At 36.3% G+C, this 15,962-nt stretch overlaps 1 protein-coding gene across 1 annotated transcript in view; it reads left to right on the top strand.

The window, feature by feature from the left end:
- The first annotated feature begins 1,533 nt into the window (after positions 1-1,533).
- Positions 1,534-15,962, top strand: part of LOC133663725 (anion exchange protein 3-like) — a 46,573-nt gene continuing 32,144 nt past the window's right edge. Inside the window, exon 1 of the mRNA XM_062068413.1 lies at positions 1,534-1,585. The gene's annotated coding sequence lies outside the window, so the exon portion shown is untranslated. The remainder of the gene's footprint in view (positions 1,586-15,962) is intronic.

The following is a 15,962-nucleotide window of genomic DNA, read 5'->3' as shown; positions in this document are numbered from 1 at the left end:
GATCCAAAAGGTGCCCCACTCATAAAGTGATACATTTTTATTAGGTTTTTCTTTCACTTTCAACACTTAAGTTACGAGATCAACTTCAGATATATCTGTCGATTTTATGCTGGAGATATTATTTTGTTTGTTTTATGCGCTTTTGTCAAAGAAAACTTTGATGTTTTTATATGGCTACTACTAGGGATGTCCGATAATGGCTTTTTGCCGATATCCGATATTCCGATATTGTCCAACTCTTTAATTACCGATACCGATATCAACCGATATATACAGTCGTGGAATTAACACATTATTATGTCTAATTTGGACAACCAGGTATGGTGAAGATAAGGTACTTTAAAAAATAAAAAATAAAAAAAAAATAAGATAAATAAATTAAAAACATTTTCTTGAATAAAAAAGAAAGTAAAACAATATAAAAACAGTTACATAGAAACTAGTAATGAATGAAAATGAGTAACATTAACTGTTAAAGGTTAGTACTATTAGTGAACCAGCAGCACACACAATCACGTGTGCTTACGGACTGTATCCCTGCAGACTGTATTGATACATATTGATATATAATGTAGGAACCAGAATATTAATAACAGAAAGAAACAACCCTTTTGTGTGAATGAGGAGGGAGGTTTTTTGGGTTGGTGCATTAATTGTAAGTGTATATTGTGTTTTTTATGTTGATCTAATTAAAAAAAATAAAAATAAAAAACAACAAAAAAAACGATACCGATAATAAAAAAAACGATACCGATAATTTCCGATATTACATTTTAACGCATTTATCGGCCGATATCCGATGTCCGATATTATCGGACATCCCTAGCTACTACACAATATATGCAATATTTACCACATAAAACATTTTAAAGTGAAACATTTGAAGTAATTGGAGCCCTGAAAATAATTCATTATAACATGGATTTTTTGTCTTTTTTTTTTTTTTTTTTGAGCAATGGCAAAAAAAGAAAAATAAAGAAAGACAAAAGAAAAAAAAAAAACAGCCTGCATGGCAGCTTTTGTGTCAACATTGCAACTTTTTCTCGTTAGATTTCACCTCATTCCACTTTTTTTAATGTTCTATTTTATTTGTACAATAGTATTTCCAGAATGTGTGGCGGGCCGGTAAACAATTAGCTGCGGGCCGCAAATGGCCCCCGGGCCGCACTTTGGACACCCCTGCTCTGACAGTTCCGATCGGATGAAAACTGTGGAGCGTGCCAAACTTTTGCGGCGGAATAATAAGAAAAAAATAGATACTTTTTTTTTTTTTTTTTGCTGTAGAATCTTACATTGCGTGAATGGACACCATAACTGAAAACACTGAACCTCACCGTGCACGCTGGTATATCGACCCGATACCGGCACCACTTGTATCGATCTAGATGCTACTAGACGGAGCGACGAATCCGTGTAGTGTCCATGCGTGGACGTGTCACGTGGTCACGCCGAGCATCTTTTTTTTTTTTTTTTTTTGCACCAGCGCGTGCCCGCGAGGTACGACGGACGAGGACCGCGGCTGACGCGTCCCTAAAAAAAAAATTTTTTTCCCGCCGCGGCTTCATTTCCCCTCCAAACATCTCAGGTATGACGGCAATTGTTGATTTTCTCTCTTTAAAAAAAATAAAAAAATGCATGAGTATGCGCGGGCACGATGCTTGTTTTGCTTTCTATTTGCTTTAAGCACATGCACGAGCGGGGATGCATGATGACATGTATTTTTTTTTTTTTTTTTTTTTTTTTTTTTTTTTAAAGACGAAAAATAATATCGATCGGTCCTTGCTTTCAAGGTACGATGTTGTTTGTTGCACGTCGTTGTGCAGCATGGCTTCTATAAGGCGGTGTCAGGTTGTGCCTTCACAACAGACACAATTAAGGCATTTCTTCCTAAAAATAATAACTGCATAACTCCTATTTGGAGAACTGGCCACCGAGCATGCGCCTCAAGTTCAAGTGCAAGCCGGAGGTGGTTGTAAGGTCACATAGTAATGACTCAGCATTATTTTTGCAGAAGTGATGCTGCTTTCATATTAGCTCGTTGTGCAGCATCATCCACGTCTGCAGTGCAAGTACAGCATGTCAAAAATATATATAATGTTTGCTATTAAGGTTGTCATCTACAGTGGCGTACAAACTGAACTACATGCATGCACCAAACATTGATACAACGGACTTTGATTAAAACAACGTGGCAAAATAATAAACCGAGACAACGTTGATGTCCATTGATTGATTGATTGATTGAGACTTTTAATAGTAGATTGCACAGTACAGTACATATTCCGTACAATTGACCACTGAATGGTAACACCCGAGTAGGTTTTTCAACTTGTTTAAAGCTTTTTATGGCAAACACACAAAGTACGCAAACATGGAAAAACATGTTTTGCGGTCAATGTATTGGAAGAGTGTGAGGGTTTGGAAGGTCAGAATTGGGTTTTAAAATGGTGCAAAGTTTTGAGAATATAGGGCATTGTAGAACTATGAATACATCCATTCATTTATATGGGAATTTTCTTGGAAATTTGGGGATTTTGGGAAAACCAAGGATTTTGAAAAATATTGACACAATTGTCCTAGATGGTATACATGGGTTGGCGTTGGGAATGTTGGAATCGGTTGAAAAATGTTGACGTAGTAAACGTTTGAATGGAAGATGGGTATTTCGGAATCCTGGAATTTCGGGACAACTGGGAATTTTGGAAAATATTGATACTAGCACAATTGTCCTAAATGATATAAATGGGTTGGTGTTGGAAATTTTGGAATCGGTTGAAAAATGTTGACGTAGTAACCGTTTGAATGGAGGATGGGTATTTCGGAATCCTGGAATTTCGGGAAAACCGGGAATTTTGGAAAATATTGATACTAGCACAATTGTCCTAAATGATATAAATGGGTTGGTGTTGGAAATTTTGGAAATCGGTTGAAAAATGTTGACGTAGTAACCGTTTGAATGGAGGATGGGTATTTCGGAATCCTGGAATTTAGAAAAAAACGGGAATTTAAAAAAATATTGATACTACCACAATTGTCCTAAATTATATAAATGGGTTGGTGTTGGAAATTTTTGGAATCGGTTGAAAAATGTTGACCTAGTAATCGTTTGAATGGAGGATGGGTGTTTCGGAATCCTGGAATTTCGGGAAAACCGGGAATTTTGGAAAATATTGATACTAGCACAATTGTCCTAAATGAAATAAATGGGTTGGTGTTGGACATTTTGGAATTGGTTGAAAAATGTTGACTCGGTAACCGTTTAAATGGAGGATGGGGGTTTCGGAATCCTGGAATTTAGGGAAAACCAGGAATTTAGGAAAATATTGATACTAGCACAATTGTCCTAAATGATGTAAATGGGTTGGTGTTGGACATTTTGGAATCTGTTGAAAAATGTTGACTCGGTAACCGTTTAAATGGAGGATGGGTATTTCGTAATCCTGGAATTTCGGGAAAACCGGGAATGTTGGAAAATTTTGACACAATTGTCCAAGAAAATATAAATGGATTGGTGTTGGAAATTTTGGAGACGAGACAACATTGATGTCCATTGATTGATTGATTTATTAAAACTTTTATTAGTAGATTGCACAGTACAGTACATATTCCGTACAATTGACCACTAAATGGTAACACCCGAATACGTTTTTCAACTTGTTTAAAGCTTTTTATGGCAAACACACAAAGTACGCAAACATGGCAAAACATGTTCTGCGGTCAATGTATTGGAAGAGTGTGAGGGTTTGGAAGGTCAAAATTTGGTTTTAAAATGGTGCTAAGTTTTGAGAATATAGGGCATTGTAGAACTATGAATACATCCATTCATTTTTATGGGAATTTTCTTGGAAATTTGGGGATTTTGGGAAAACCAAAGATTTTGAAAAATATTGACACAATTGTCCTAGATGGTATAAATGGGTTGGCGTTGGGAATGTTGGAATCGGTTGAAAAATGTTGACGTAGTAACCGTTTGAATGGAGGATGGGTATTTCGGAATCCTGGAATTTCGGGAAAACTGGGAATTTTGGAAAATATTGATACTAGCACAATTGTCCTAAATGATATAAATGGGTTGGTGTTGGAAATTTTGGAAATCGGTTGAAAAATGTTGACGTAGTAACCGTTTGAATGGAGGATGGGTATTTCGGAATCCTGGAATTTAGAAAAAAACGGGAATTTAAAAAAATATTGATACTACCACAATTGTCCTAAATTATATAAATGGGTTGGTGTTGGACATTTTTGGAATCGGTTGAAAAATGTTGACCTAGTAATCGTTTGAATGGAGGATGGGTGTTTCGGAATCCTGGAATTTCGGGAAAACCGGGAATTTTGGAAAATATTGATACTAGCACAATTGTCCTAAATGATATAAATGGGTTGGTGTTGGACATTTTGGAATTGGTTGAAAAATGTTGACTCTGTAACCGTTTAAATGGAGGATGGGGGTTTCGGAATCCTGGAATTTAGGGAAAACCAGGAATTTAGGAAAATATTGATACTAGCACAATTGTCCTAAATGATGTAAATGGGTTGGTGTTGGACATTTTGGAATCTGTTGAAAAATGTTGACTCGGTAACCGTTTAAATGGAGGATGGGTATTTCGGAATCCTGGAATTTCGGGAAAACCGGGAATGTTGGAAAATTTTGACACAATTGTCCAAGAAAATATAAATGGATTGGTGTTGGAAATTTTGGAGACGAGACAACGTTGATGTCCATTGATTGATTGATTTATTAAAACTTTTATTAGTAGATTGCACAGTACAGTACATATTCCGTACAATTGACCACTAAATGGTAACACCCGAGTACGTTTTTCAACTTGTTTAAAGCTTTTTATGGCAAACACACAAAGTACGCAAACATGGAAAAACATGTTTTGCGGTCAATGTATTGGAAGAGTGTGAGGGTTTGGAAGGTCAAAATTTGGTTTTAAAATGGTGCTAAGTTTTGAGAATATAGGGCATTGAAGAACTATCAATACATCCATTCATTTATATGGGAATTTTCTTGGAAATTTGGGGATTTTGGGAAAACCAAGAATTTAGAAAAATATTGACACAATTTTCCTAGATGGTATAAATGGGTTGGCGTTGGGAATGTTGGAATCGGTTGAAAAATGTTGACGTAGTAAACGTTTGAATGGAAGATGGGTATTTCGGAATCCTGGAATTTCGGGAAAACTGGGAATTTTGGAAAATATTGATACTAGCACAATTGTCCTAAATGATATAAATGGGTTGGTGTTGGAAATTTTGGAATCGGTTGAAAAATGTTGACGTAGTAACCGTTTGAATGGAGGATGGGTATTTCGGAATCCTGGAATTTCGGGAAAACCGGGAATTTTGGAAAATATTGATACTAGCACAATTGTCCTAAATGACATTAATGGGTTGGTGTTGGAAATTTTGGAAATCGGTTGAAAAATGTTGACGTAGTAACCGTTTGAATGGAGGATGGGTATTTCGGAATCCTGGAATTTAGAAAAAAACGGGAATTTAAAAAAATATTGATACTACCACAATTGTCCTAAATTATATAAATGGGTTGGTGTTGGAAATTTTTGGAATCGGTTGAAAAATGTTGACCTAGTAATCGTTTGAATGGAGGATGGGTGTTTCGGAATCCTGGAATTTCGGGAAAACCGGGAATTTTGGAAAATATTGATACTAGCACAATTGTCCTAAATGATATAAATGGGTTGGTGTTGGACATTTTGGAATTGGTTGAAAAATGTTGACTCGGTAACCGTTTAAATGGAGGATGGGGGTTTCGGAATCCTGGAATTTAGGGAAAACCAGGAATTTAGGAAAATATTGATACTAGCACAATTGTCCTAAATGATGTAAATGGGTTGGTGTTGGACATTTTGGAATCTGTTGAAAAATGTTGACTTGGTGTTGGAAATTTTGGAGACGAGACAACGTTGATGTCCATTGATTGATTGATTTATTAAAACTTTTATTAGTAGATTGCACAGTACAGTACATATTCCGTACAATTGACCACTAAATGGTAACACCCGAATACGTTTTTCAACTTGTTTAAAGCTTTTTATGGCAAACACACAAAGTACGCAAACATGGCAAAACATGTTCTGCGGTCAATGTATTGGAAGAGTGTGAGGGTTTGGAAGGTCAAAATTTGGTTTTAAAATGGTGCTAAGTTTTGAGAATATAGGGCATTGTAGAACTATGAATACATCCATTCATTTTTATGGGAATTTTCTTGGAAATTTGGGGATTTTGGGAAAACCAAAGATTTTGAAAAATATTGACACAATTGTCCTAGATGGTATAAATGGGTTGGCGTTGGGAATGTTGGAATCGGTTGAAAAATGTTGACGTAGTAACCGTTTGAATGGAGGATGGGTATTTCGGAATCCTGGAATTTCGGGAAAACTGGGAATTTTGGAAAATATTGATACTAGCACAATTGTCCTAAATGATATAAATGGGTTGGTGTTGGAAATTTTGGAAATCGGTTGAAAAATGTTGACGTAGTAACCGTTTGAATGGAGGATGGGTATTTCGGAATCCTGGAATTTAGAAAAAAACGGGAATTTAAAAAATATTGATACTACCACAATTGTCCTAAATTATATAAATGGGTTGGTGTTGGACATTTTTGGAATCGGTTGAAAAATGTTGACCTAGTAATCGTTTGAATGGAGGATGGGTGTTTCGGAATCCTGGAATTTCGGGAAAACCGGGAATTTTGGAAAATATTGATACTAGCACAATTGTCCTAAATGATATAAATGGGTTGGTGTTGGACATTTTGGAATTGGTTGAAAAATGTTGACTCTGTAACCGTTTAAATGGAGGATGGGGGTTTCGGAATCCTGGAATTTAGGGAAAACCAGGAATTTAGGAAAATATTGATACTAGCACAATTGTCCTAAATGATGTAAATGGGTTGGTGTTGGACATTTTGGAATCTGTTGAAAAATGTTGACTCGGTAACCGTTTAAATGGAGGATGGGTATTTCGGAATCCTGGAATTTCGGGAAAACCGGGAATGTTGGAAAATTTTGACACAATTGTCCAAGAAAATATAAATGGATTGGTGTTGGAAATTTTGGAGACGAGACAACGTTGATGTCCATTGATTGATTGATTTATTAAAACTTTTATTAGTAGATTGCACAGTACAGTACATATTCCGTACAATTGACCACTAAATGGTAACACCCGAGTACGTTTTTCAACTTGTTTAAAGCTTTTTATGGCAAACACACAAAGTACGCAAACATGGAAAAACATGTTTTGCGGTCAATGTATTGGAAGAGTGTGAGGGTTTGGAAGGTCAAAATTTGGTTTTAAAATGGTGCTAAGTTTTGAGAATATAGGGCATTGAAGAACTATCAATACATCCATTCATTTATATGGGAATTTTCTTGGAAATTTGGGGATTTTGGGAAAACCAAGAATTTAGAAAAATATTGACACAATTTTCCTAGATGGTATAAATGGGTTGGCGTTGGGAATGTTGGAATCGGTTGAAAAATGTTGACGTAGTAAACGTTTGAATGGAAGATGGGTATTTCGGAATCCTGGAATTTCGGGAAAACTGGGAATTTTGGAAAATATTGATACTAGCACAATTGTCCTAAATGATATAAATGGGTTGGTGTTGGAAATTTTGGAATCGGTTGAAAAATGTTGACGTAGTAACCGTTTGAATGGAGGATGGGTATTTCGGAATCCTGGAATTTCGGGAAAACCGGGAATTTTGGAAAATATTGATACTAGCACAATTGTCCTAAATGACATTAATGGGTTGGTGTTGGAAATTTTGGAAATCGGTTGAAAAATGTTGACGTAGTAACCGTTTGAATGGAGGATGGGTATTTCGGAATCCTGGAATTTAGAAAAAAACGGGAATTTAAAAAAATATTGATACTACCACAATTGTCCTAAATTATATAAATGGGTTGGTGTTGGAAATTTTTGGAATCGGTTGAAAAATGTTGACCTAGTAATCGTTTGAATGGAGGATGGGTGTTTCGGAATCCTGGAATTTCGGGAAAACCGGGAATTTTGGAAAATATTGATACTAGCACAATTGTCCTAAATGATATAAATGGGTTGGTGTTGGACATTTTGGAATTGGTTGAAAAATGTTGACTCGGTAACCGTTTAAATGGAGGATGGGGGTTTCGGAATCCTGGAATTTAGGGAAAACCAGGAATTTAGGAAAATATTGATACTAGCACAATTGTCCTAAATGATGTAAATGGGTTGGTGTTGGACATTTTGGAATCTGTTGAAAAATGTTGACTTGGTGTTGGAAATTTTGGAGACGAGACAACGTTGATGTCCATTGATTGATTGATTTATTAAAACTTTTATTAGTAGATTGCACAGTACAGTACATATTCCGTACAATTGACCACTAAATGGTAACACCCGAATACGTTTTTCAACTTGTTTAAAGCTTTTTATGGCAAACACACAAAGTACGCAAACATGGAAAAACATGTTTTGCGGTCAATGTATTGGAAGAGTGTGAGGGTTTGGAAGGTCAAAATCGGGTTTTAAAATGGTGCAAAGTTTTGAGAATATAGGGCATTGTAGAACTATGGATACATCCATTCATTTTTATGGGAATTTTCTTGGAAATTTGGGGATTTTGGGAAAACCAAGGATTTTGAAAAATATTGACACAATTGTCCTAGATGGTATAAATGGGTTGGCGTTGGGAATGTTGGAATCGGTTAAAAAATGTTGACGTAGTAAACGTTTGAATGGAAGATGGGTATTTTGGAATCCTGGAATTTCGGGAAAACCGGGAATTTTGGAAAATATTTATACTAGCACAATTGTCCTAAATGATATAAATGGGTTGGTGTTGGACATTTTGGAATCGGTTGAAAAATGTTGACGTAGTAACCGTTTGAATGGAGGATGGGTATTTTTGGAATCCTGGAATTTCGAAAAAGACGGGAATTTTGAAAAATATTGATAATAGCACAATTGTCCTAGATGATATGAATTGGTTGGGGTTGGAAATTTTGGAATCGGTTGAAAAATGTTAACGTAGTAACCGTTTGAATGGAGGATGGGTATTTCGGAATGTTGGAAATTTTGGAATCGGTTGAAAAATGTTAACGTAGTAACCGTTTGAATGGAGGATGGGTATTTCGGAATCCTGGAATTTCGAAAAAAACGGGAATTTAAAAAAATATTGATACTAGCACAATTGTCCTAAATGATATAAATGGGTTGGTGTTGGAAATTTTGGAATCGGTTGAAAAATGTTAACGTAGTAACCGTTTGAATGGAGGATGGGTATTTCGGAATCCTGGAATTTCGGGAAAACCGGGAATTTTGGAAAATATTGATACTAGCACAATTGTCCTAAATGATATAAATGGGTTGGTGTTGGAAATTTTGGAAATCGGTTGAAAAATGTTGACGTAGTAACCGTTTGAATGGAGGATGGGTATTTCGGAATCCTGGAATTTAGAAAAAAACGGGAATTTAAAAAAATATTGATACTACCACAATTGTCCTAAATTATATAAATGGGTTGGTGTTGGAAATTTTTGGAATCGGTTGAAAAATGTTGACCTAGTAATCGTTTGAATGGAGGATGAGTGTTTCGGAATCCTGGAATTTCGGGAAAACAGGGAATTTTGGAAAATATTGATACTAGCACAATTGTCCTAAATGATATAAATGGGTTGGTGTTGGACATTTTGGAATTGGTTGAAAAATGTTGACTCGGTAACCGTTTAAATGGAGGATGGGGGTTTCGGAATCCTGGAATTTAGGGAAAACCAGGAATTTAGGAAAATATTGATACTAGCACAATTGTCCTAAATGATGTAAATGGGTTGGTGTTGGACATTTTGGAATCTGTTGAAAAATGTTGACTCGGTAACCGTTTAAATGGAGGATGGGTATTTCGGAATCCTGGAATTTCGGGAAAACCGGGAATGTTGGAAAATTTTGACACAATTGTCCAAGAAAATATAAATGGGTTGGTGTTGGAAATTTTGGAATCGGTTGAAAAATGTTGACGTAGTAACCGTTTGAATGGAGGATGGGTATTTCGGAATCCTGGAATTTCGGGAAAACCGGGAATTTTGGAAAATATTGATACTAGCACAATTGTCCTAAATGACATTAATGGGTTGGTGTTGGAAATTTTGGAAATCGGTTGAAAAATGTTGACGTAGTAACCGTTTGAATGGAGGATGGGTATTTCGGAATCCTGGAATTTAGAAAAAAACGGGAATTTAAAAAAATATTGATACTACCACAATTGTCCTAAATTATATAAATGGGTTGGTGTTGGAAATTTTTGGAATCGGTTGAAAAATGTTGACCTAGTAATCGTTTGAATGGAGGATGGGTGTTTCGGAATCCTGGAATTTCGGGAAAACCGGGAATTTTGGAAAATATTGATACTAGCACAATTGTCCTAAATGATATAAATGGGTTGGTGTTGGACATTTTGGAATTGGTTGAAAAATGTTGACTCGGTAACCGTTTAAATGGAGGATGGGGGTTTCGGAATCCTGGAATTTAGGGAAAACCAGGAATTTAGGAAAATATTGATACTAGCACAATTGTCCTAAATGATGTAAATGGGTTGGTGTTGGACATTTTGGAATCTGTTGAAAAATGTTGACTTGGTGTTGGAAATTTTGGAGACGAGACAACGTTGATGTCCATTGATTGATTGATTTATTAAAACTTTTATTAGTAGATTGCACAGTACAGTACATATTCCGTACAATTGACCACTAAATGGTAACACCCGAATACGTTTTTCAACTTGTTTAAAGCTTTTTATGGCAAACACACAAAGTACGCAAACATGGAAAAACATGTTTTGCGGTCAATGTATTGGAAGAGTGTGAGGGTTTGGAAGGTCAAAATCGGGTTTTAAAATGGTGCAAAGTTTTGAGAATATAGGGCATTGTAGAACTATGGATACATCCATTCATTTTTATGGGAATTTTCTTGGAAATTTGGGGATTTTGGGAAAACCAAGGATTTTGAAAAATATTGACACAATTGTCCTAGATGGTATAAATGGGTTGGCGTTGGGAATGTTGGAATCGGTTAAAAAATGTTGACGTAGTAAACGTTTGAATGGAAGATGGGTATTTTGGAATCCTGGAATTTCGGGAAAACCGGGAATTTTGGAAAATATTTATACTAGCACAATTGTCCTAAATGATATAAATGGGTTGGTGTTGGACATTTTGGAATCGGTTGAAAAATGTTGACGTAGTAACCGTTTGAATGGAGGATGGGTATTTTTGGAATCCTGGAATTTCGAAAAAGACGGGAATTTTGAAAAATATTGATAATAGCACAATTGTCCTAGATGATATGAATTGGTTGGGGTTGGAAATTTTGGAATCGGTTGAAAAATGTTAACGTAGTAACCGTTTGAATGGAGGATGGGTATTTCGGAATGTTGGAAATTTTGGAATCGGTTGAAAAATGTTAACGTAGTAACCGTTTGAATGGAGGATGGGTATTTCGGAATCCTGGAATTTCGAAAAAAACGGGAATTTAAAAAAATATTGATACTAGCACAATTGTCCTAAATGATATAAATGGGTTGGTGTTGGAAATTTTGGAATCGGTTGAAAAATGTTAACGTAGTAACCGTTTGAATGGAGGATGGGTATTTCGGAATCCTGGAATTTCGGGAAAACCGGGAATTTTGGAAAATATTGATACTAGCACAATTGTCCTAAATGATATAAATGGGTTGGTGTTGGAAATTTTGGAAATCGGTTGAAAAATGTTGACGTAGTAACCGTTTGAATGGAGGATGGGTATTTCGGAATCCTGGAATTTAGAAAAAAACGGGAATTTAAAAAAATATTGATACTACCACAATTGTCCTAAATTATATAAATGGGTTGGTGTTGGAAATTTTTGGAATCGGTTGAAAAATGTTGACCTAGTAATCGTTTGAATGGAGGATGAGTGTTTCGGAATCCTGGAATTTCGGGAAAACAGGGAATTTTGGAAAATATTGATACTAGCACAATTGTCCTAAATGATATAAATGGGTTGGTGTTGGACATTTTGGAATTGGTTGAAAAATGTTGACTCGGTAACCGTTTAAATGGAGGATGGGGGTTTCGGAATCCTGGAATTTAGGGAAAACCAGGAATTTAGGAAAATATTGATACTAGCACAATTGTCCTAAATGATGTAAATGGGTTGGTGTTGGACATTTTGGAATCTGTTGAAAAATGTTGACTCGGTAACCGTTTAAATGGAGGATGGGTATTTCGGAATCCTGGAATTTCGGGAAAACCGGGAATGTTGGAAAATTTTGACACAATTGTCCAAGAAAATATAAATGGGTTGGTGTTGGAAATTTTGGAGACGAGACAACGTTGATGTCCATTGATTGATTGATTTATTAAAACTTTTATTAGTAGATTGCACAGTACAGTACATATTCCGTACAATTGACCACTAAATGGTAACACCCGAATACGTTTTTCAACTTGTTTAAAGCTTTTTATGGCAAACACACAAAGTACGCAAACATGGAAAAAACATGTTTTGCGGTCAATGTATTGGAAGAGTGTGAGGGTTTGGAAGGTCAAAATCGGGTTTTAAAATGGTGCAAAGTTTTGAGAATATAGGGCATTGTAGAACTATGAATACATCCATTCATTTATATGGGAATTTTCTTGGAAATTTGTGGATTTTGGGAAAACCAAGGATTTTGAAAAATATTGACACAATTGTCCTACATGGTATAAATGGGTTGGCGTTGGGAATGTTGGAATCGGTTAAAAAATGTTGACGTAGTGAACGTTTGAATGGAAGATGGGTATTTCGGAATCCTGGAATTTCGGGAAAACCGGGAATTTTGGAAAATATTTATACTAGCACAATTGTCCTAGATGACATAAATGGGTTGGTGTTGGAAATTTTGGAATCGGTTGAAAAATGTTGACGTAGTAACCGTTTGAATGGAGGATGGGTATTTCGGAATCCTGGAATTTCGGGAAAACCGGGAATTTTGGAAAATATTGATACTAGCACAATTGTCCTAAATGATATAAATGGGTTGGTGTTGGAAATTTTGGAAATCGGTTGGAAAATGTTGACGTAGTAACCGTTTGAATGGAGGATGGGTATTTCGGAATCCTGGAATTTCGGGAAAACTGGGAATTTTGGAAAATATTGATACTAGCACAATTGTCCTAAATGATATAAATGGGTTGGTGTTGGAAATGTTGGAATCGGTTGAAAAATGTTGACGTAGTAACCGTTTGAATGGAGGATGGGTATTTCGGAATCCTGGAATTTCGGGAAAACCGGGAATTTTGGAAAATATTGATACTAGCACAATTGTCCTAAATGATATAAATGGGTTGGTGTTGGAAATTTTGGAAATCGGTTGAAAAATGTTGACGTAGTAACCGTTTGAATGGAGGATGGGTATTTCGGAATCCTGGAATTTCGAAAAAAACGGGAATTTAAAAAAATATTGATACTAGCACAATTGTCCTAAATGATATAAATGGGTTGGTGTTGGAAATTTTGGAATCGGTTGAAAAATGTTGACGTAGTAACCGTTTGAATGGAGGATGGGTATTTTTGAAATCCTGGAATTTCGAAAAAGACGGGAATTTTGAAAAATATTGATAATAGCACAATTGTCCTAGATGATATGAATTGGTTGGTGTTGGAAATTTTGGAATCGGTTGAAAAATGTTAACGTAGTAACCGTTTGAATGGAGGATGGGTATTTTTGGAATCCTGGAATTTCGAAAAAGACGGGAATTTTGAAAAATATTGATAATAGCACAATTGTCCTAGATGATATGAATTGGTTGGTGTTGGAAATTTTGGAATCGGTTGAAAAATGTTAACGTAGTAACCGTTTGAATGGAGGATGGGTATTTCGGAATCCTGGAATTTCGAAAAAAAACGGGAATTTAAAAAAATATTGATACTAGCACAATTGTCCTAAATGATATAAATGGGTTGGTGTTGGAAATTTTGGAATCGGTTGAAAAATGTTGACGTAGTAACCGTTTGAATGGAGGATGGGTATTTTTGGAATCCTGGAATTTCGAAAAAGACGGGAATTTTGAAAAATATTGATAATAGCACAATTGTCCTAAATGATATAAATGGGTTGGTGTTGGAAATTTTGGAATCGGTTGAAAAATGTTAACGTAGTAACCGTTTGAATGGAGGATGGGTATTTCGGAATGTTGGAAATTTTGGAATCGGTTGAAAAATGTTAACGTAGTAACCGTTTGAATGGAGGATGGGTATTTCGGAATGTTGGAAATTTTGGAATCGGTTGAAAAATGTTAACGTAGTAACCGTTTGAATGGAGGATGGGTATTTCGGAATCCTGGAAATTTTGGAATCGGTTGAAAAATGTTAACGTATTAACCGTTTGAATGGAGGATGGGTATTTCGGAATCCTGGAATTTCGAAAAAAACGGGAGTTTAAAAAAATATTGATACTAGCACAATTGTCCTAAATTATAAAAATGGGTTGGTGTTGGAAATTTTTGGAACCGGTTGAAAAATGTTGACCTAGTAATCGTTTGAATGGAGGATGGGTATTTCGGAATCCTGGAATTTCGGGAAAACCGGGAATTTTGGAAAATATTGACACAATTGTCCAAAGAAAATATAAATGGGTTGGTGTTGGAAATTTGAGACAACGAGACAATGTTGATGTCCATTGATTGATTGATTGATTGAAACTTTTATTAGTAGATTGCACAGTACAGTACATATTCCGTACAATTGACCACTAAATGGTAACACCCGAATAAGTTTTTCGACTTGTTTAAGTCGGGGGTCCACGTTAATCAATTCATGGTAAAAGAAGTAGTTCCCATACCGGGAGTCGAAACCAGGAATCCTAACCGCTAGACCAGTGTTTTTCAACCACTGTTCCACTAGTGTGCCGTGAGATCCAGTCTGGTGTGCCGTGGAAGATTATCTAATTTCACCTATTTGGATTAAAAATATTTTTTTGTAAACCAGTAAGTATAGTCTGAAAATGTATGTGTTGTTGAGTGTCGGTGCGGTCTAGAGCTCGGCAGAGTAACCGTGTAATACTCTTCCATATCAGTAGGTGGCAGCCGGTAGCTAACTGCTTTATAGATGTCGGAAACAGCGGGAGGCAGTGTGCAGGTAAATAGGTTTCTATTGCTTAAACCAAAAATAAAGAAAAGGTGAGTGCCCCTAAGAAAAGGCATTGGAGCTTAAGGAAGGCTATGTAGAACGAAACTAAAACTGAACTGGCTACAAATTAAACAAAAACGGAATGCTGGACGACAGCAAAGACTTACTGTGGAGCAAAGGCTCACCTGCTACCCGAGCACTAATCAGAGGCATTATTTAAGCCTGCCTTTGCCGGTCAGTCGGCTTGGCGTCATTGTTTGCTTCATGCCTTGCTACGTAAATCTTGTTTGTTTCATGCCACAGTTCTCCGAGTATTGCTTGTCCCTAGTCCATGCTAAGAGTTAGCTTTAGCTCCAAGTGCGATCAGCGCGTTGTGCGTTCGCCTTGTGTTCCCTTTTTGTTTGTACCTCTTTGGGTTTTGATAATTAAATCATGTTCCAACCTCACGCTTTCGTCCTGAGTCGTCTCGTCTGCATTTCGGGAGAACAAACCCCGCCGTGACAGAATGACGCCAGGCCGACTGACGAGGACAAAGCTACGAACAATGGGAGACCGGGCTTTCTGCTCCGCCGCTCCCAGTCTGTGGAACGCTCTCCCTGACCACCTGAGGGCACCACAGACTGTGGATGCTTTAAAAAAAGGCTTAAAAACCCTTCTTTTTAAAAAAGCCTTTTTTTTTTAGATACATGCATACTAGTTGTAGCTATTTTTCTGGTCTAATTTTTATTTTTATTTATTTTTTATGTCTTTTTTAATTTTAATTTGTTTTAATACACTTTAGCACTTTGAGGTTGTTTGCTCAA

This window comes from Entelurus aequoreus, linkage group LG13 (genome assembly GCF_033978785.1).
Source record: "Entelurus aequoreus isolate RoL-2023_Sb linkage group LG13, RoL_Eaeq_v1.1, whole genome shotgun sequence".
NCBI lineage: Eukaryota > Metazoa > Chordata > Actinopteri > Syngnathiformes > Syngnathidae > Entelurus > Entelurus aequoreus.
The sequence above is the reverse complement of the archived record's forward strand: the minus strand, read 5'-3'. Positions and strand labels throughout refer to the sequence as shown.